Genomic DNA, 24,706 nt, shown 5'->3' with positions numbered 1-24,706 from the left:
CTTCTAATATGTGCATTTCAAATTTTACAGGTACCTACCTTATAATGCGAGAATTTTAAATTTTATAGGCGCCCACCTTCTAATGCGGGTATTTCATATTTTAGAGCTCTGATCATTTCGGAGCGTTATACAACCCATCTAACCCTCAAACGCTTTGATCATTTTGGAACGGTACACAGCCCGTCTAACCCTTAAATACTCTTACCATTTCAAAATGGTATACATGTCTATCCCTCAAATGCTCTAAACATTTCGGAACGGTACAGAGCCCTTCTAGCTCTCGAACTCTCTGATAATTTCGGAATGGTACACAACCCATATATAACCCTCAAACACTCTAATCATTTTAGATCAGTACACAGCCCATCTATCCCTCAAATGCTTTGATTAGTTTTGACCAGTATCCAGCCCAAATAATTTTCAAACCAAAATGTTCCGATCATTTCAAACAAGTATCTAGCCCAGATTTCATTCAAATTAGAATGCTCTAATCATTTCGGCCTGGTATCCAACTCAAATTTCTTTCAAATTAAATGCTCTGATCACCTCGAACGGTACCTAGCCCGAATTTCTTTCAAATCAGAATTCGCACCAGGGTTCCGGCTGCCAACTTAGGACCCCATTTCATTCAAAGAATTACACCATCCTCACACCAAATCCACATGCATCATTTGACATGTTGCGATTAGCTCCTTAAGTTAAACGAAAGTGTAGTCCACACCATGACAAGTTTACCAACAAAAAGGGTGCGGCACAACGTGGGATTATATTCTACCAGCAAATTGGGAAAGATTTTGACGAACGTCAAAATCTCCAACCGCAGTTGGCGGCCTACTCAATTATCATTCAGCCTACATCTCGTTGACATGAGGTGTGTAGGTAATCTATATCCATTGATCAAAATAAAATCCAGTGTAAGATGTTGAGGCAATATAAAAAAACAAAATCAAAGTCAAAATCAATTCTATTCCACTCTGTCTTGCTTGTAAAATTCTCAAACTACATTCGGTCTGATTCTCGTTACACCTGAGATATGTAGGAAATATGGTACAAAGTTCGACCGTATCCATGTCAAAGCACATTCAAGCCAATCAATCCATCACTTCTAACACCCATGTCCCAGTGTCACCATAGTCCGACACTGGGAAAAGTTTAGAAGCAATGTCGAGATCACACTAATATTTTCATCCCCGAGCATCTGTGTCCTTTGTCTTTGGCTCTATGAGGCTACAATCCACAAGTAGCACCACCTCAATTGCATCCTCGAACTACAAGCGGCCTAATTCTCATTGTGGCCGAGATATGTAGGCAACTCAAAAAACAGAGTTCGGTCACAATCTTCAAAATCTCCTCTGTTCCCCCACTACATGTCCTCCGTACCCATTTTATCAAAGTCGGGACAAAATTGAGTATAGCATAAATTTTTTTGCCCGAAGACTCTTACATCGTCTCCAATTAAAGAGGGACAGCTGTTGACACTCAATTTTGGCCCTCTGTATTTAAATATTAACTTCTGCAGGGTTAAAATATAGCATTTTGCACACTTTAAACTTTAATACATTTTATTGATAATTATCCATGTTTTTACAAAATACAAGAATTGTCACGACCCAAAATCCCACTGAAGCCGTGATGGCACCTAACACTAAGCACTAGACAAGCCAACATTCAATATACAGAAACAAAACTTCAATAACAATAAGAAATGGCTTGAACAACGGAATAACATAAATAACTAAAGCCAAATAGCTATACAACTGAAATACCATCCCAAAATCTATTGTTAGCGAGCACATGAGCTCTATAGAATAAATAAGTACAATGGTTTGGATGACGATACAATACTTTCAGAAGTACATAAACAATAATAATAGGAAGTAAGGAAGGGGACTCCAAGGCCTGTGAACAGAAAGACAGTGCTACCTTTAAGTCTCCAACAAGTACCGATACGATTCTATAGCAATCAACTCAATAAGTAGCACCCAGATCTGTAGATGAGGTGTAGAGTGTAGTATGAGTACAACTGACCCCATGTACTCTATAAGTAGAAATCCTAACCTCGAATTAAAGATAGTGACAAGATTGGCAAAGTTTGCTACTCACTTCCAACAACCAATATCAACAATAACAATGTAATAATAGTGAAAGGAAAAGCAGGTCAAGAATATCAAGTTCAACTCTATCACATTATGAGGGAATAAGCATGATTTCTAAATAATTCAACCAAGGCATCAACTTTTAAAGACATCAAATATCAACTAGCGTGAGGAAATTATGACTCCATGCCTGCATATTTATAGTAAATATGTGAGTATCACATAGTAAAAATATAAACATCTATGTATAATAGAATATGAATAAAAGTGTGAAAACATTAGGCATGGAGTCGTAATTTCCTCATGCTAGTTGATATCTGATGTATTTAAGAGTTGATTCCTTAGACTGAATTATTTGGAAAACATGCTTATTACCTTCTTAATGTGATAGTGTTGAACTTGATATTCTTGAGCTGCTTTTCCTTTCGCTATTATTACGTTGTTAGTGTTGATATTGGTTGTTGGAAGTGAGTAGCATATTTTTCCAATCTTTTCACTATCTTCAATCTGAGGTTAGGCTTAGTACTTATAGAGTACATGGGGTTGGTTTTACTCATAATACACTCTGAACATCATGTACAGATCTAGGTGCTACTGATAGAGTTGATTAATAAAGAGTTGTATCTTTACCTGTTGGAGATTTCACCGTTGTTCCGTTCGTATGCCATAGAGCTCCCTTCCTTATTTCATATTATTACAGTTTATGTTCTTCAAATTGTATTGTATCTTTATTCAGCCTGTTGTACTTAATTATTCCATAGAGCTCATTTACTCGCTGACACCAGATTTTGGGATGGTATTTTAATTGTATCACTATTTAGCTTCATTTATTTATGTTATTCCGCTATTAAGGATATTTCTTAATGTTATTGAAGTTTATTTTTGTATGCTGAATGTTGGCTTGCGTAGAAATAATGTTAGGCGCCATCACGACTTCTGTGAGATTTTGGATCGTGACAAGTTGGTATCAGAGCACTAGGTTGCTTAGGTCTCACGAGTAATGAGCAAGTATTGTAGAGTCTTGCGGATTGGTATGGAGACGTCTGCATTTATCTTCGAGAGGCTACATGGCTGTTAGGAAAACTTCTCTTTCTTTGATTCTCTGTTGTGCGGATTTGTTTATTTTTAAGTCTGAATTGTTGCTTTTCTATTCTCTTACAAATAGTGAGGACACAATCTTTTGGTTCAGCAGAGCAGGTGCCAGTAACCTAGGCTAGAGATGTGATAGGCCAGAGCCGAGGCTGAGGTAGCAGTGAAGCACGTGCTGCAGCTAGAGACCCTGCTCGTGCACCTATTGTAGAGCCACCAATAGATCCTGTTGAGGAGCATGTTCATGATTGTGTTGAGTCGAAGGTACCAGCTCATGTTCCCCATGGTTTATTTGTTTCACCAGCTGTTCAAGATGCTTTGTACCATGCGGTTAGGTTGTTTGAGAGTTTGGCTCAGGCCGAGGCATTTCCTACTGTACTAGCTATTTCCCAAGCAGGGGGTAGAGCACAAACACCAGCTACACCTACCGTAGAGCAGGTGGCCCATGGTTGTTATACCACCCACACTGTTAGCGACTGGGGGAGTTTACCCTGTTATTGCTGCGTAGCCTGAGGAGAGGCCCGCGATGTCAGTTGATGAGCTGAAGAGGCTAGATAAGGTTACGAAGTTGCATCCTTCTCACTTCAGTGGTACACCTTCAGAGGATTCCCAAGGTTTTTTGGATGGTTTCCATGAGATTTTGCACAATTTGGACTGATCGAGTCCAATGGAGTTGATTTCGCCGCCTCCTAGATGCAGGTTTTGGCCAAGAGGTGGTGGCAGTTTTATGAGTTGTGCAGAACAGTAAGACCATCTCGTCTTACCTGAACTCAGTTCTCCAAGGTATTTTTGAAGAATCTTATGCCCCTCACCAGGAGAGAGGAGCTGAGAAGGCTGTTTGAGTACATTCAGCAGGGTCTGACGGAGAAGGAGAGAGTGAGGAGATTCATTGATTGTCTTCACCATGGTATTCACATTGCTATGGATAGAGAGGTAGAGACCGCAACTTTATTTTACTAGGTTGTGGAGATAGCGCATCTGAATCGAGACTAAGGAGATGATGCGGGGTAAGGACAAGAGGTCCTAACTTTAGGGAGTTTCAGTGGTGCCTCACGGCCGAGGTCAATTTATGGGAGACCATTCTAGCAACTCAGCTTATCAAGCACATCCACTGAGTTAAGGAGCTTTGTGTAGTCTTTATTCAATGCATTTCCAGCACAGAGTTCTCATCGTACTCAATCTGTTCAGGGTTCATTAGTATTAGGTTCTTCTGGTGGACTTTCTAGTTAACAGGGTCCGATTCAAGACCCGTAGTCATTTTTGGTCAGGGGTGGTTTGAGTGTGGATATCTAGAGCACGTCAGGAAATATTGCCCCTATTTTTGCAAAGGTGCAGGGCAACATGCATGACAGACTATGATTCATGCACCAGTTGCTACACAACCCGCTCAGCCATCTCGGGTGGAGGTTATCCAGGATGAGGTCACCATAGAGGGAAAGCTCAGTCTAGTGGAGGTCAGTCTAGATGCTATGCGTTCCCAGGGAGGACCGAGGCCATTGCTTCTAGTACAGTGATTACAGGTATTATTTCTGTGTGCTACAAGGATGCTTTAGTATTATTTGATTTTAGTTCTACTTATATGATGTGTCATCATGCTTTTCGTCTTGTCTGGATATGCCTCATGGATCTCTTGATGCTCCTATGCATGTTTCTACACCTGTTGGTGATTCTATTGTGGTGGCTTGAGTTTATCGGTCCTATGTGGTCATTATTTGTGGTTTTGAGACGAGGTGGACTTCCTATTATTAGATACGGTGGATTTTGGTGTGATCTTGGGTATTGATTGGTTATCTTCGTACTATGTTATTATTTATTGTCAAGCTAAGACTGTGATGTTGGTAATGCCGGTGTTTCCGAGGTTGGAGTGGAAGGATTTTCTTGGTTCCACTCCTAGTAGAGTGATCTCATTTTTTAAGGCTCAATGGATGGTTGAGAAGGGATGTTTGGCATATTTAAGCTTTATTAGAGATGTTAATGTTTATACTCCTACTATTGAGTCAGTTCCACTGGTGAGGGAGTTTCCACAAATGTTTCCAGCAGACCTACCGGGCATGCCACCCGATAGGGAAATTGATTTCGAAATTAATTTGGCACCGGGCACACAACTTATCTCTATTCCTATGTATCGTATGGATCCATTGGATTTGAAGTAATTGAAGGAAGAGTTGCAAGAGTTGCTGGATAAGGGGTTCATCAAGGCTAATATGTCATCTTGGGGTGCACTAGTGTTATTTTTTAAGAAGAAGGATGGTTCTATAAGAATGTGCATTGACTATAGGAAATTGAACAAGGTTACAATAAAGAACAAGTATCCACTGTCGCACATTGATTATCTATTTGATCAACTTCAGGGTACGAGAGTGTTCTCAATGATTGACTAGAGATCGAGGTATCACCGGTTGAAGGCTAGGGCTTCTAATATTCCTATGACTGCTTTCTGGACTAGTTATGGGCATTATGAGTTTTTTGAGACGTCGTTTGGGTTGAATAACTAGCAGCTTTCATGAATTTGATGATGTTCTAGCCTTATGTGGATTCTTTCATCATTGTGTTCATTTGATGATATCTTGGTGTATCTCCGTAGCGCTGAGGAGCACGAGCATCATTGAGGATTGTGCTTCAGACTTTAAGGGAGAAGAAGCTGTATGGTAAGTTCTCCAAGTGTGAGTTTAGTTGGACTTGGTGGCATTCTTGGTTCATGTGGTATCTAGTGATGGGATCAAGGTGGACCCAAAGAAGATTGAGGTAGTTTAGAGTTGGCCCAGACCTTCTACCGCTACATATATCAAAAGTTTTTTGTGTTTGGCTGGTTCCTACCACCGCTTCATCGATGGATTTTCATCTATTACAGCCCCATAGACTATGTTGACTCAGAAGGGCGCTCCGTTGAGGTGGTCGGAGGAGTGTGAGGAGAGATTTCAGAAGTTCAAGATAACTTTGACCATGGCTCCAGTTTTGGTGTTGGCTTTAGTATCAGATCGTATATGATGTACTGTGATGCGTAACAGGTTGGCATTGGGTGTGTGTTGACACAGACGTTAGGGTGGCTGCTTACGCATCGTGCCAGTTGAAGCCTCATCTGAAGAACTATCCAGTGCATGATTTAGAGTTAGCAGTTATTGTACACAGGCTCAAGATTTATAGGCATTACTTATATGGTGTCTCTTGTGAGGTGTATACAGATCATCAGGGTCTTTAGCATCTATTCAAGCAAAAGGATTTGAACTTGAGGTAGTGGAGGTGGTTTGAGTTATTCAAGGACTATGATATCACTATTCTTTATCATCCGAGGAAGGCTATTATAGTCGCCAATGCCTTGAGCAGGAAGGTAGAGAATATGGGTAGTTTGGCATTCATTCCACCTATGGAGAGACCTTTAGCTAGCGGAGCCTAGTGGAGACCTTGCTTATGTTGTATCTCAGTTGTCCTTGTTTGAGTGCATTAAGGCTCGTCAGTATGACGATCCCCATTCACTTGTTCTTTAGAACACGGTGCAGCAAGGTGGTGCTAGGGAAGTGACTATTGGGGATGATGGTGTGTTGCAGCTTTAGTGTCACACCAAAACTTACCCATGAATAACGAGTGAACCCGACCGAGCAAGCCTACTAGATGCCTTCTACCCAAACTTACCCATGAATAATGAAAAGATATCTTTTCATTAATAAGACATTAAGGAGATTGTGTATACAACATCAATCCATTACTATTAGCTACTTCATTCATAAGTCCCCAAAATGTTACATTACACATTCATAGTTTAGAAATGGAACATCTGATACAATTACATCATCATTAGTTTGACCTTCCCAAGACTAACATACAACCCACACCATGTCTACAGAGCGTCTAACGGGTACAAGAGAGTGCTAGGATAATGTCGGCAACAAGGCCCTAGCTATACCTCAAAACACAATATATGAGAAAACAAAAGGTACATGACTCCGATATGAAATGGGGCTCACCAAGTTGCCGAGAGGAGGATATACTGATGTCACTAATCGATGCCGCCTGCTATGGAACCACCTGCATACATTAAAAGATGCAGCACCCCCAGAAAAAGGGACATGAGTACATGTGGAATAGTACTCGTATGTAAGGCAGACAGAACAACATATGAAAATATGATAACTCCAATAAGAGGTAAATAAGGGACATCAAGGAACTAAGAAACATCCCATAGATTCAAATTTCAAGTCTTATTATACTTACATCACTTTAAACCTCTTTTATGATCAGCTGAGCCATATGAACTATACGTGGAATACATAATATAATATAATTGAAATAACATGTACAAAGAACACTAATGAAAGTGGCACCTATTGCTAGTGTTTATAATGCATCTCACTAGACCGTCCATATCCTTCTCTTATTTTACAACCATACATTTCATAGATCATTCTTAGTGTTCACATATCATATTATACACCTATGCGTCTCATAGACCATACAGAGTGTTTATTCATACCGTAACCTATACATTTCACACACAATACACCTATGCATTTCATAGACCGTCCATAGTGTTCTATACACAATATACCTATGACTTTCATAGACCGTCCATAGGATTCCATACACAATGCATCTATGCATTTCATAGACCGTCTATAGGACTCCATACACAATGCACCTATGCATTTCATAGACCGTCCATAGGATTCATAACACAATACACCTATGCGTTTCATAGACCGTCCATAGGGTTCACAACACATTATACCTATGCGTTTCATAGACCATCCTTAGGGTTAATAACACATCCTTATGCACATAACTATGTATAAACTCAAGCGACATGTCTAACGCTACTTTTAAGGTCGTAAGTTCCCGGATCATTGGAATACTTCATGTTCATGCTCATCATGGAGAAACATAGGTCATTACAATAACACATGCATGACCAATCATTAAGTAGATTTCAATGGTACATAGACCCAATTTCTTTCCTTAAGGTTCATCATCATTTATCATAGGACGTCTCTTTTACACCTCATTATATACCTCTTTGTCATCTTGGGTCACTAGCTAAGTTCACGATTCTCGTTTTGGAAATGGCTACAGTTCATGTTCATACTACCACCTACTTGTACTAGTCATGGTGATCATAGGACATTATTATATAAAGGAGTCAAAACTCATCTCATAATATTTCACACATTCTTTCAATTCATTGGCACTATTGGCCACAAATGTAATTCTCATTCTTGGCACGATGGCCATATTTCTACATCTCATACTCGCTTCATTTACTTTCAAACATCATTACAGATCATCAACAGTAAAGAATTTCTATTCAAGACTTTAAGTCCACATGTGAGCAGGTACAAACGTTAAGCACATTGAGATTTATTACAAAACATGGCATAATAGCTTTCATTTGGGCTACGACTTGATGTTATAACAATTAGGTATGCAACCCATGCGTCGAACACATTTTCAAATAGCACATAACATAATAGGAACATTTGGAATGCATATTGAGCATATATCCTTTGGACACAAGGCTTATTCGAAATAATCAATCTGTAAAGAGTAACTCGAGACTTACAAGAACATCATGGGATTCAATTCTAGGATAGAAGTTTAGCCAACATACCTTACTTTGAGCCTTTAACTTTACTACAACATTTCAGAAATCCTAGCCACTTAGATCTATTTAGAGATATAGCAAAATTGAACACAAATTAGGAAGAAGTTCAAGGTCCAGCTCATTTGAGCATTTTATCAAACACTATGTGTGCAAATTTATTACAAGGTCCTTCTACAAGATTTCCTTCACCCCACAACAAACTCAACACCAAGAGTTCACCCATACTAGGTCACTGATCTTTCCATAACCCTTTATAGTACATGCATACATAAATAACACTCCCACACCCAAGATTCATACTTCCATTAACCACCTTCCACCCCAAATTCGAAATTGAAGACTAGGGTTAGAACCTTATCTCTTAGATGAAGATCTTGTGATTGACTTCCTTGATTCTTGAATATTGGGGAAAGAATGGATGATTATAATGTTAGGTTTTGTCACGCCCCCAAACTAAGGGAGCGCGACCGCGCTCAACCGAGAGAACCCGGCCCTGCAAGCCTATTAGACTTCCTTCTACCCAAAACTCATCCATGAATAAAGAGGAGATGTACTCTATTAATGAATCACTGAAAAGATTTTACTAAAAACTTCCTTTTCATTCCTATTAGCAACTTCATTCATAATTTTCAAAACATTACGAGTTTATAGAATTAATGAAAAACATAATTTCCAAGTACCAACATTTTTAGTTCAATTCCCAACATCAACCATAACCCATAACCTGTCTCCGGAGCCTCTAAGTACAATAGAAGAGTAATATGGAAATGCCGGCAACAAGGCCCCAGCTATACCTCAAAACACAGTATATGAGACACAAAAGATACATGACCCCGAAATGAAGTGGGGCTCACCAAATCAGCTGAAAAGAGTGTATTGCTATCACTGATCAATGTCGCCTGCTGAAGAACCACCTGCATCCATTAAAGATGCAGCGCCCAGTGCAAAAGTGACGTTAGTACTGTCGAATAGCATTAGTATGTATAGCTAAAAATCCTCTTTCAAATTAGAATGCCCATAAAAGAAAAGGAAACACATATAAATAGCAAGTCACAATCAACAATATCCAAACGTCCAGTTAAAACATAATAATTTTTAAAATACGAACTTCATATATAATTTTGGTTGGGAGATCATTAGCACCGATATACTACCGTCTCTGTTAGCACGGAGTCCGATCACGCCCGATCGGCTAGGCCATCTCCCCACAAACAATGTGGTTTTACATGTGATGGGAAAGAAAGTTGTTACCAAGAGTAGTACCACCATATGCGCAATATGGCGTCTGATCTCCACCCGATCAGCTATGCCGCCTTCCCACATATGCCGTGTGGGTTGACTTTTCCAATCCACAAAGGTTCCAGTTTCATCCCAATTAAAGGGAATAATAGCACAATTTCCAAAGGTTCCAATTTGATCCCAAATAAGGGGAATAATCCCAATCCATCCCTACAACGGCACGTGTAGTTTCAGGTGTTGGCCTTATGACCCACCCTTCTTCGGTATTTCTAATGATACTCCCAAAAATAGTTTTGATTTGATTTGCAAACATAAATATCATAAATACAATTGTACTTACCTCAACATCTTTTACATTGTATGAATTCTCATTAGTATTTCCAGTCATTCACAACGATAATATTTTCTTGGCTCATTAGGCCATTCACAAGGTTCTTTATTCCTGGCACGATGGCCGTATTTCATATTCCACACTTTCACCTCTTTCAATTTCAAAGATCACCATCAAGTATCAACATATAGGATATTTCAGAAATCATATACTTCAAATCCATTTCAAATGGAAACTTCAAATACATATGATTTCTTCCCAAAAAATGAGGCATACCAACCAACAATAGAAACATACATGAAAAATTATAAACAGTCAATACACCATTTACTCTTGCAATACTCTTCCCCAGAAATGACAATGTACAATTTCAACACATGAGTATATAGAACTCGAATCACACTGGATATATTTATAAATCAAAGCATTAGTTAAAGCAACCACTAATGGGCATGAATTTAGTACAAAAGCTTTTAGACAATTCGATCTTCGAAGTCATTTTTAAGCAATTAAGTCGAGGCTCATTTCACATTCTTTATCGCATCTTCTCAAATTATTTGCACTACCAGACACAATCATAACTTAAATTCTTGACACGTTGGCCACACTCTATATCCCCAATTAACTTATTTCACCTCCAACTATCTTTATAGATTATCAACAATAAGACATTTCCAAATCAAGACTTTAGGTACACATATGAGCAATTAAGAGTCTTAAGAATGTTGAGATTTTCTCACACAATTTGGCATACTATCTTTCATTGAAACACGACTCAAAGCCATAACCTTTTAATACGTAACCCATACTTTGAAACATACGGAAACATTATGAAATTCAATTCCAAGAGAGAAAGTTTAGCCAACATACCTCAATCTCGCTTCCTTAACTCTAGAATGATCTGAAATTCTTAGCAATCCCGATCTATTTTGAGACATAATAAAATTGAACCATAATTAGGAAAATATTCATGGTCTCAGCTCATTCGAGCATTTTATCAGACACTAGGTGTGCAAATTTAACCACAAGGTTCTTCTACAAGATTTCCTTCACTCCACAACCCAATCCTTACTTATTTCAGCTCAACAATCTTCCCACAATTCTTATTGGTACATGCATGTATAAATAATAATCTCATACCGATGAATCATACTCCTAATCAACCATCTTCTACCTAAATTCGAAATTGAAAACTAGGGTCTGGAACCTTACCTCTTAGATGAAGAACTTGTGGGTTTTCCTTGTTAATCTTCCAAGATTTGAGCAAGACTTGTAGAATAATTAGCCTAGGGTTTTCCTCTCTCTCTAAAACACTCGCCCTTCTCTCTAAAACATCAGATTTTTGCTCAAAAATTACCCAAAGCGTGCATTTAATGAAGTAGGGTCGGGTTTTAAAAACCCAAAAATGGAGCTCCGGAACAGGTTCTGCGGTCGCATATGCGACCGTATAATGGATATGCGGACCGCATATCGGTCGCATAATTACAGACGAAAATGATCAAAAATCTGTTCATGTATGCGGTCCGCATAACTGTTATGCGATTGCATAATGCACAACATAACAGTTATGCGGTTGCATAGCCGACCGCATAATTGCCCCTAGACTGGCCCTTCTCCTGCTCAATTCTGCAGCCATTATGCGGCCCGCAGAGTGATTATGCGGTCGCATAATGGACCGCATAAATGCTCTTTTCTGCCAAAAATTTTTCTTTACTTTCCGGTGCATTGTTCAACCCAAAAAGTCCGAACCGCGGAGAGCAAGCTCGCCGCGAAGATTTTATACCATCCTCAAACATGTAAGCCTACTCCGGCACCACAAAGCCTTGAATTCACTTGCGAAATTTACGGGGCTTTACAGTGAAATACTTCAAAATTTTCCGGGGTGTTACATTCTCCCCCGCTTAGGATCATTCGTCCTCGAATGAGGGTCAAAATCCGTCATTAGCATTCAATGTTGTTCAACTGTTGGTTCACACACACCAGTAGTTTCAAAATTTGGCTAACTCCCTAAATTTCCAAAAATTTTGCCAGATTCTCCCCTGTAACTGGGCCTATCCACCTACCAGAGTAACACCAAAATAATTCCTAACAACACTTCCACAACTTGACAAAACATCACCATGTATAACAATGTCACTATTCTCATCATTACAGGCATTATACTATCAAGAGTGGTATTTGGACATGAGCTGCACATATTTAAATCATAACACACAGAAGTACCTTTCAAATCACAATCATTTAACTATACACTCAAGTGGGAACATTTTATTTCCTTAACACTTTTGCCCCTCCATGTGGTCTTCTCGACTTACAGACTTCGCGATAACACATTAACGGAGACAATATCAACTCCCGGACTTTTCTAACAAGGATAGCAAATAGTTGCTCCTCACAATCCCATTATCCCTTATCTTCACCTTATTAGACATAGACACATGAAACATCGGGCACACGGAGAACAATAATAGGAAAACATCATACTCATAGTTTAGTCTACTTCCTTTCAAAATTCCATAAGGCCTAATGTGACCTCACATACTTTACCTTTATTAACAATTCATATAGCATCCTCATGCAGAAAATATTGAGAATAACCCATTCACTTTCTTCAACTCTAAATCTCCATGCCTAACACCCAAACTAAACCTTTGGCAACCTCCAACAATTTCTCTAAGATGTGCTAGCTTGACTATGAACATAAAATTTCCTATCCCATATATTTGATCACGGGATGATGCTTCTTGTCTGACATGCCTGAACCTACAATACTCGATAGATTTGCTACAAACAGGAACAACGAGGTTCGAGATTTCACTGGAAATATTCAAGAATCCATCAATGTGCTGAGCACGGCATTTCAGGAGGTTATATCCTAAGAGACATGAAGGTCACTACCAATAGCGCTGACATAGTGATTTATTGTGGTGACATCATCGGTTCAACAAACGAGTCATAGAGTTGCCTAGTAGGCATTGATAATGTAGGGAAAATGTTCATGATTCTGAGATTTAAAGGAAATGAGTCATGAAAAGGACATCAACAATTGTTTCATTCCATTCGTGCCTTATTTGGCAATAGTAAGCCTCAAAGAGAGCTAACACTTATATGACACCAGTCGCCTCTTGGTATGTAGGGAAAAAATCAGTTTAACTCAAAATGAGAATATTCTAGCACCCTGAATATGATATGGGTTTCAAGATACACAAAGTTGCATTACACTCTTAGCAGTAACTAGCACAAAGAATCTAGGCCACAAGCTTACGAGAATGAAAAGAAGTTGAACACTTGTGAGATTATTATCATTTCCACAGCTTAACCTTTGCCAATATTTGATCCTATGTGAGAGGACTAGAGATACGACGAGTTTGTCTTTCAATTCAATATGCTCATCATAAGGCTGCTTAACTTTCAATCTCACACTAGTGGAATCATGTAGCTAGGACATCTTAATGTTTGGATGAAATCATGTATTAGTTAGAGAGAATGAACACTTTGTCATGAGCTAGACATGTTTTTGCCATAACAACTCTCAAGTTTCCATTTCAGGCCAATTCACGGGCAACCACAATACTGGGAATAAGGTGAGTTACTCACTGAGGCATGATCTAGGTGGACATGAAAGTCATACTGAGATGGGTAAACAACAAGACCTCCCTGTGACGAATTTGTGATAAATCTCAAGTTGCTCAGAAACTTTATGCGGATAAGTGGCCCCTTTCAATTGGCATGTACGCACATGATAGGTGCTAAGATATACTCTCATGTTACTAGACAATGAAAAGGATTCATGATATTATTCATAAAGGAGTAGAATAATTGTTCCAACCATGGAAGTCACACATACCGGAGAGGAAAACAGTGACTCAAGAAGGATCTCAACACTAGGCCGCTTTCCATTGGATATGATACCGCATAGGTAAATATTATGGTGATGCATGTATAGGCACAAATGAGCAGATGTTATCCATTTGAATCAAAAGGTTCTGTACGAAATTCATCAGGTATTGTCCCTTGTTGAGAATTTAGGGAAGCAGTGGGAAGTAATAACCTAGGGTTATAACGCAATTCAAGGAACCCATTATAGAACTCAATTTCCCAAGAGGTTGTAAATATAAGGAATTGTGATAAAGAGGATTCACGAATATTGTGTCTCGTTCTAAGAGTAGATACAGAGAATGACTCATAAAGTTGTTTCGGTTCTATCCTAACTTCCATAGTAACATAAGAAGTGACATATGACAAAGTGGAACCCGGATCAATAAGAGCATACACATCATGAGATCAGACAGTCAATATACCTGTAACCACATCTGGAGAAGCCTCAAACTTTTGATGTCTCCTCATAGCATAAAACTGTTTGGGCCCTCCCAAGCTCTGAATACCACCCCTAGCTATTCCACGCCCTGCGGGCATTATAGTGCCTCTAGGTAGGGGAGGCGTTGTGGTTGTAGTAGCTACAGAACTGGCTGGCTGTGCCATACCCTTGCCCATGCTCAGGCGAGACAAATAACAATCTCTTTGAAAGTGGACCGTCATACCACACTTGTAGCATACCATTGTACCATAGTGACACACTCCCGGATGGTATCTCCCACACTTCACACAACGGGGATGAGGTCCGCTAAACTGACTCGTCTCACTGACCTGATATTTACCTTTTTTGCATACATCATAAGCATACCCCTTATCCTTCCTACAAGCTTCCAATGCGGGATTAACAATTCCAGCACCGGATTGCTGTGTGGGCCTTTGGAATTGCCCAAAGACCTCTAACGCGCTGCTGAGCATACTCACAACACAACGCCAAATGTTCCTTCCCGCATGACGGACATAACTGGATGGGTGTACCCAACCTAGGGCATATGTTCATCTTGTGCCCCCTCTTTCCACAGCCATAACATATTTCAAGGTTCATCCAACATGTTCCCAAGTGTCGCTTCTTGCAAATCACACAATCTGGTTCATTAGCACCAACAACCCTCTTTCGTTTCTTAGATTATCTCACCACACGATCCGGTGGTGCAATGACAGTGGTAGGAAAAAGGACACTTCCCTTAGCAACAAGTTCTTCCAACCCCTCCACGGCTCGACGCATTCTCCCAACGAACTCTTATGTAATCTCCCCCAGATTCAATGGAGTGGTCATTCCTTCCTCGTTGTTTTGAACTCGTGGATTACTCATCTGAAAAAATATCATGAGACATAACGAGGAAATTAGCTTCCTATCATGAGCTCTATCGCACGATCTGGAGTATCAAAAGTGTGAAATTCCTAAATGTCCAAGTAGCCTCCTCATTATAGATGTGGTCGACAACACACCGATTAGAAGGACTCTACTAGACACGGCTTTGAGACATCCTAGGACACTTTAAAACCTTAGATTCTGATACGAAGTTTGTCACACCCCCAAACTAAGGGAGCGCGACCGCGCTCAACCGAGAGAACCCGGCCCAGCAAGCCTATTAGACTTCCTTCTACCCAAAACTCATCCATGGATAAAGAGGAGATGTACTCTATTAATCAATCATTGAAAAGATTTTATTAAAAACTTCCTTTTCATTCCCATTAGCAACTTCATTCATAATTTTCAAAACATTACGAGTTTATAGAATTAATGAAAAACATAATTTCCAAGTACCAACATTTCTAGTTCAATTCCCAACATCAACCATAACCCACAACCTGTCTACGGAGCCTCTAAGTACAATAGAAGAGTAATATGGAAATGCCACCGGCAACAAGGCCCCAGCTATACCTCAAAACACAGTATATGAGACACAAAAGATACATGACCCCGAAATGAAGTGGGGCTCACCAAATCAGCTGAAAAGAGTGTATTGCTATCACTGATCAATGTCGCCTGCTGAAGAACCACCTGCATCCATTAAAGATGCAGCGCCCAGTGCAAAAGTGACGTTAGTACTGTCGAATAGCATTAGTATGTATAGCTAAAAATCCTCTTTCAAATTAGAATGCCCATAAAAGAAAAGGAAACACATATAAATAGCAAGTCACAATCAACAATATCCAAACGTCCAGTTAAAACATAATAATTTTTAAAATACGAACTTCATATATAATTTTGGTTGGGAGATCATTAGCACCGATATACTACCGTCTCTGTTAGCACGGAGTCCGATCACGCCCGATCGGCTAGGCCATCTCCCCACAAACAATGTGGTTTTACATGTGATGAGAAAGAAAGTTGTTACCAAGAGTAGTACCACCATATGCGCAATATGGCGTCTAATCTCCACCCTATCAGCTAGGCCGCCTTCCCACATATGCCGTGTGGGTTGACTTTTCCAATCCACAAAGGTTCCAGTTTCATCCCAATTAAGGGGAATAATATCACAATTTCCAAAGGTTCCAATTTGATCCCAAATAAGGGGAATAATCCCAATCCACCCCTACACCGGCACGTGTAGTTTCAAGTGTGGGCCTTATGACCCACCCTTCCTCAGTATTGCTAATGATGCTCCCAAAAATAGTTTTGATTTGATTTGCAAACATAAATATCATAAATACAATTATACTCACCTCAGCATCTTTCATATTGTATGAATTCTCATTAGTATTTCCAGTCATTCACAACGACAATATTTCCTTGGCTCATTAGGCCATTCACAAGATTCTTTATTCCTGGCACGATGGCCGTATTTCATATTCCACACTTTCACCTCTTTCAATTTCAAAGATCACCATCAAGTATCAACATATAGGATATTTCAAAAATCATATACTTCAAATCCATTTCAAATGGAAACTTCAAACACATATGGTTTCTTCCCAAAGAATGAGGCATACCAACCAACAATAGAAACACACATGAAAAATCATAAACAGTCAATACATCATTTACCCTTGCAATAGTTTTTCCCAGAAATGACAATGTACAATTTCAACACATGAGTATATAGAACTCGAATCACACTGGATATATTTTTAAATCAAAGCATTAGTTAAAGCAGCCACTAATAGACATGAATTTAGTACAAAAGCTTTTAGACAATTCTATCTTCGAAGTCATTTTTAAACAATTGAGTCGAAGCTCATTTCACATTCTTTATCGCATCTTCTCAAATTATTTGCACTACTAGACACAATCATAACTTAAATTCTTGGCATGTTGGACACACTCTATATCCCCAATTAACTTATTTCACTTCCAACCATCTTTATAGATTATCAACAATAATACATTTCCAAATCAAGACTTTAGGTACACATATGAGCAATTAAGAGTCTTAAGAATATTGAGATTTTCTCACACAATTTGGCATACTATCTTTCATTGAAACACGACTCAAAGCCATAACCTTTTAATACGTAACCCATACTTTGAAACTTATGGAAACATTATGGAATTCAATTCCAAGAGAGAAATTTTAGCCAACATACCTCAATCGAGCTTCCTTAACTCTAGAATGATCCAGAATTCTTAGCAATCCCGATCTATTTTGAGACATTATAAAATTGAATCATAATTAGGAAGATATTCATGGTCTCAGCTCATTTGAGCATTTTATTAGACACTAGGTGTGCAAATTTAACCATAAGGTTCTTCTACAAGATTTCCTTCACTCCACAACCCAATCCTCACTTATTTCAGCTCAACAATCTTCCCCCAATTCTTCTTGGTATATGCATGTATAAATAATAATCTCATACCCATGAATCACACTCCTAATCAACCATCTTCTACCCAAATTTGAAATTGAAAACTAGGGTCTGGAACCTTACCTCTTAGATGAAGAACTTGTGGGTTTTCCTTGTTAATCTTCCAATATTTGAGCAAGACTTGTAGAATAATTAGCCTAGGGTTTTCCTCTCTCTCTAAAACACTCTCCCTTATCTCTAAAACATCAGATTTTTGCTCAAAAATTACCCAAAGCGTGTATTTAATGAAGTAGGGTCGGGTTTTAGAAACCCAAAAATGGAGCTCTGGAACAGGTTCTGTGGTCGCATATGCGACCGCATAATGGATATGCAGACCGCATATCGGTCTCAAAATTACAGACCAAAACGATTAAAAATCTGTTAGTGTATGCGGTCCACATAACTATTATGCGATCTCATAATGCACCGCATAACAGTTATGCGGTCGCACAGCCGACCGCATAATTTCCCCCAGACTGGCCCCTCTCCTGCTCACTTCTGCGGCCATTATGCAGCCCGCAGAGTGATTATGCGGTCGCATAATGGACCGCATAAACGCGCTTTTCTGCTAAACATTTTGCTTTACTTTTCGGTGCATTGTTCAACCCAAAAAGTCCGAACCGCGGAGAGCAAACTCGCCGCGAAGATTTTATACCATCATCAAACACGTAAGTCTACTCTAGCACCATAAAACCTTGAATTCAATTGTGAAATTTACGGGGCTTTACACTAAAATACTTCAAAATTTTCTGGGGTGTTACAGGTTTCCTCCTTCTCACTCTAAAATGCTCTTACCTATTTCTAAAAATATCAGATGAAACTCTTAAAAATGACCCCCAAAGCCTTTTTATAAAAATGGGATCGGGTAAAATTTCCAAAACATAAACTTACCGAAATCGGGTCTGCGATCGCAGATCATGCCGCATAATCGATATGCGGCCCGCATAATGGCCGCGAAAATGATGCCCAAAAATTGGACTCGGCTGACTCAATCTACGACAGTTCTGTGGTCCGCAGACCTGTTCTGCGACCGTAGAATGGACCGCAGAATCGTATTCCAGATTTCCTCATGCCAAGTCTGCGACTGAAATGCGGTTTGCGAAGTACATATGCGATAGCATAATGGACCGCAGAAATGACCTACAAATTTAACAATATCCCTGCTTTAATTCGTGGCAGATCTGTGGTCCACATATCAATTCTGCGACCACAGAATGAACCGCAGAAATGCCCTACAATTTTGAAGATTTTCTTCAACTCCCCAACGCACGTAAGCCTACCTCGGCACCACGAAACCATAAATTCCTTTACAAAGTTTTACGGGGCCTTACATTTAGGGCCTAATTTGTGTTCCTAATGTGGATGATTTGGGGGAGTTGATTCCTGAAGAGGCTCATAGTTCGCGGTATTCTATTCAGCAGGGTGCTACAAAGATGTATCGTGATTTGAAGCAGCATTACTGGTGGAGGAGGATGAATAAGGATATTGTTGAATATGTTTCTTGGTGTTTGAATTCTCAGCAAGTCATGTATGAGCATCAGAGATCTGGTTGCTTGCTTCAGAGGTTAGACAAATCGGAGTGGAAGTGAGATCACATCACTATGGACATTGTGGCAGGCTTGCCACGAACATTGAGGATATTTGACGTTGTTTGGGTCATTGTTTATAAACTGACCAAGTCTATGCATTTCATTCCAGTCACGACTTCCTACACTTCGGAGCAGTTGGCTAAGATCTATATGTTACACACCATATTTTTGTACGTGAGAGTACGTCGTAAGTCAATTGATGTAAGTTCAGAAATGAGATCATCTTTGAAAGCATATAAAGTAAGTTAATCATGTTACTGTAGAGGCAGCAAATAGTTAAGATCATGAAGAATAAGTACCAAGAGGGTTGGAAGGTTTAGAAGCTAAACAAATTGAAGAAAATAAGTTTCGTCGAAAGTCGACAAGTTGGGAATTCTATAACATGTACTTTTGGGATAATACTAGGGTGATCAACACGATAAGGAGGTTATGTTATGAGTTATTTTAGTCTTATGATAGTCATATGTTATGTTTTAAAGTCAAGCAAGTTGTGGAACAAAAGTTAGCAAAGGTCATCTCAAGTTGCATTCATAAATGTGCTGAAAATTAGGTAAAATGTACCTAAGCTTTTATCCCAATGTACTTGGAATTATGGGATCACCCACCTACCAAATTGAAGATCTACGAGTCTAGTTTCTCACACATTAAACTGTTCATTGATACAACATCATAGTAGAGAGATATTCATGTTTTCGCGAGACTGCGTAGACTGGTAGGTGACAAGTAGGTGCATCACCTACTTGCCAAAAGGAGAGGCCTCAATTAAAAGCTCCTAAAGTGACTAGAAAGGGGCGGCAAGAGGGAAATTTTAAGGGATTATTAACTCATTTGTTTCTCTCATGTTTCAGACCAAAAACATCAGATTGAACCCCTGCAAATTCTCTCCCAAAAATCCCACACAAACCCTAGGTGATTTCGGGTGATACGATGTGATTCTAGAGACAAATAATGCGGACATCTTGCTAGTTTCTCTTTCTCCATCTTGTAGCTGCATTTGGGGACAAATTTTGAATGAATAAGGACTAGGTTTTGTGGGTTCCACCTAGTCCAAGGTAAGTTTATGCTTCTCCTTCCCTTATCCATGCTTCTACGAGGTGTTACTCGATCATAAAGACTAGACCTTCGGAGTTAGGATTTATTTATGGAACAATTGCCTAGATGGCAAGGTAAGTATTATGGTATTCATAATAGCTATAGTTTATTAGACTGATAAGCACAACAATCAACATTTGAGGATGAATGTTCCGAGGGGAGAGGGAGGAATGATGTTACACCACATATTTGCGTACGTGAGAGTACGTTGATGTAAGCTCAGAAATGAGATCATATTCGAAAGCACATAAAGTAAGTTAATCATGTTAACCTAGAGGTTACAAATAGTTAGGATCATGAATAACAAGTACCAAGAGGATTGGAAGGTTTAGAAGCTAAACGAATTGAAGAAAATAAGTTTCGTCGAAAGTCGATAAATTGGGAATGTTATTGCATGCACTTTTGGGATGACTAGGGAGCTCAACATGATAAGGAGGTTATGTTATGAGTTATTTTAGTCGTATGATAGTTATGTGTTATGTTTTAAAGTCAATCTAGTTGTGGAACAAAAGTTAGATAAGGTCATCACAAGTTACATTCATAAATATGCTGAAAATTAGGTCAAATGTAGCTGATTGTTTCTCCCAATGTACTTGGAATTACGAGATGACCCACCTACTAAATTGAATATCTACAAGTATAGTTTCTAATGCATTAAACCTTGCATTGATACACCATCATACTAGAGATATATTCGCATTTTTGCGAGACTGCACAGACTGGTAGGTGACAAGTAGGTGCATCACCTACTTGCCAAAAGGAAAGGCCTCATCTAAAAGCTCCTAAAGTGACTAGGGGATTATTAACTCATCTAATTCATCTAATTCACTCATTTTTCAGACCAAGAACATCAGACTTAACCCCTACAACTCCTCCCCCAAAAATCCCACACAAACCCTAGGTGATTTTGGGTGATACAATGTGATTCTCGAGCCGAAAAACCTAGATAGCTTGCTAGTTTCTCTTTCTCCTTTTTGTAGCTGCACTGGGGGGATGATTTTTGATGAAGAAGGACTAGGTTTCGTGGGTTTCACCCAGTCCAAGTTATGTTTATACTTCTCCTTCCCTTTTCTATGCTTCTACGAGGTGTAACTCGATCGTAAAGACTAGACCTTGCGAGTTCCGAAATAGTGGTATGCTGGTTGTTGTTGCGTCACTATTGGCTGGTTGGAAAGTTATTTTTAAGTTGAATTCATGGATGCTTTATAGGATAAGATGCTTAATTATGTATTGTTGGTTGAGTTTCGATTTGAAAGAAAAGATAAGTCGGAAACGTGTTTTAATAAACTCAAAAATCAGTTTTGAGTTGCCGAACTTGTGGGGACTGTTATGGGGTCGTTATAATGTTGTATTGTGGCTCAAAATTAGTAGAGATTATTGAATATTTGGTGGTTAATGGTGTTGATAAATTCTAGAAGGAAGAAGGAGTTTAAAACTATAGTGGTTTAATCACAAACCAAGCTTGTCCCTTGTTGTACTATTGTTTGAATTGTTCTTACATTGTTGAGGGGCTGAATGGATAGGATTAGTTATTGATATTGACGAAGTTATTGTTTTGTGTTGTTTTTTATTCGGATAAGTGAGGAAATATAGGGGAAGTGCTGCCCAATTCTCCATAAGAGAGCTAATAGCTTAGAAATGTGTTTTGAGTTCTACCATGGTATTAACAATAGTTCATACCTTGATGTAGGTTGAAGTACTAAAGGCAGTGTATATTGAGTCGTTATTAATAAAGGTATGTTAAGGCTAAACCCTTCCTTCATTTTGGCATGATCTCGTAACTACATGCGTTGGATAACAAGACATAAAGAGAACTTCGTACTATCCTGAATTTACGTACATTATCCTAGTCTCAAAAGTTAAAGTATTCTCCCTTATCAGGACTTTATATTCGGTTAAGTATTGTCTTCTTCCAGTCAAGAGAGCAGAGGGTCTATATATATATATATATATATATATATATATATATATATATATATATTATTATAAAAGCACGACCATTGAGCTATAATAGTTGGGCAGGCCCCTATTGGGTAGTATTACAATATTTTCACCACCATCGAAGTATAATCGGTGGGCAGGCCCCTATTAGGCAACTTCTGATCAAATGGTAAGTTATATACTGAGCCTAATTTGGCCGAGCGCCTATGAGTGAGCCCAAAATAGTTTAGATACAGAGCCTAGTATGGCCGAGCGCCTATGAGCGAGCCTATTACGGTAGAGCAGTTACACATACCGAGCCTTATAGGGCCGGGAAGCTATTTTACTTACTATATTGAGAGAGTTGAGTTAGTATCAGTAGGTAAGCATATCTTCAGATTATCTTTGACTCACAGTTACTTTTAGTTATTATATTATCAGTTAAGTTTCAACTTTTAGTTATTCTGTTGCCTAACATACTTGGTACATTATTTCGTACTGACATCCCTTTTGCTGGGGATGCTGAATTTCATGCCTGCGGGTCCTGATAGACAGCTGGATAGACCTTCCCAGTAGACAGAGTCAAACATCAACTTGGTTGGTAAGCTCCACTTCCTCGGAGTTACCAGTTCTAGACCTTGGAGTCCATTTTATATATACAGGTTTGATGGGTAAGTCGAGACCCTATACCGACCATGATACTGTTTAGTTACCTCTAGAGGCTTGTAGATGAGTTCTGTGTATTTTGTATATCAGTATTATGGCCTTACCAGCCCTGTGTACATATTTAGTTTGGTATTGCTGGTTGGAGACATTCATGGAGGCCTTGTCGGCCTGCACATTTATGTATATGAGCTTTTGGGTATGTTTACCCCTCAAATGAGAGAAACATTATTTTTGGATGATTTAGAATATCACCTCATCAGCCTTGATTGGTATTGTCAGTTTGCAGGTAGGCCTCGTCGGCCTAAGTTGAGGGCTAACCCTCTAGAGTTCACAGTTACAGAGTGGTAAGCTCGGGCCGAGTATGACATAGGGTGCCTGTAAGGCCCCATTAAAAGAACAATTTCCTAATGATTTAAGATTTTAAAGTGAGCAAACGGTATTCGGGAATAACGTATTCGAGTATTAAAGGAGACCCATGGGATTGAACCACATCATTTTGAAATGAAAATATGTGTTTAAGGTGTGTTGGAACATACTAAGGAGTTTTGTGAATGGCCAGAACATGTGTGGAACAAGTTGGATGCATTAAGTGGAAAGGATGTTTTACTTACTACAAGACCCGATTTCAAACAAATAGAACTCCCACAATATAAAGACTTAGGTGGTTATATACCTATCAAATTAAAGCCCTCTGAGTCTAGTTTCCAACGCATAAAACCATTTGTTATTTGGATATTACTATAGAATGTTATGGCCATGTTACTAGACCTATGCCATATGCACGCCCAGATGTACGGCCGCGCATATTGGAGGGTACCTTGTGTGCACGGCCAGATGCGCGGTCACTTGCCCAAGTTCGCGACTGCGTACGTAGGAGCCCTATAAATATCCCCAAGGCCAGGTAGAGAGAAGGCTTAAGTCATTTCTTTGAGCTAAGGCTTGTTAATGTTTTTGGACCAAGGTAATGTTTTTGGAGAAATATTGAGTTGATTACTACTCCCAAACACTTATATATGTTATGACTTATGGGATGGTAATTGGAAGCCACAAATGCCTTAACCTAGGTTGTGTTGGTATTGTAGAGATTGTAAAATGAATTAATTGATAACATTTATGGGTTGGGAGTGAAGTGTTGGGCATGCATGTGCTAAGGAAGTTGTGAGGAGAATCACTGGTGTGGAAGGTGGTTGTTAGGTAAAGAAATTCCATGGGAGGAGGTTGTAGAAAGATATGCACACTAGATGTTTGATAAAAGGTCTAAATGACTTAAAGTATAGGAATCTTGCTAATAGTGGTGCAATTGTGTCGCATTGTTGTAGATTGAAGTTGTTTAGTGTGGTGGAACGTTGTAGTATTATTAAGGGGCGAATTCCAGATAAGTTGGCTAAACTCCTTTTTTTGAATTGAACCCCAAAATGGCCTTGTAAGT

The sequence above is a fragment of the Nicotiana tabacum genome, chromosome 2, assembly GCF_000715075.1.
Source record: "Nicotiana tabacum cultivar K326 chromosome 2, ASM71507v2, whole genome shotgun sequence".
Classification (NCBI taxonomy): domain Eukaryota; kingdom Viridiplantae; phylum Streptophyta; class Magnoliopsida; order Solanales; family Solanaceae; genus Nicotiana; species Nicotiana tabacum.
Note: the sequence above shows the minus strand (reverse complement) of the source record.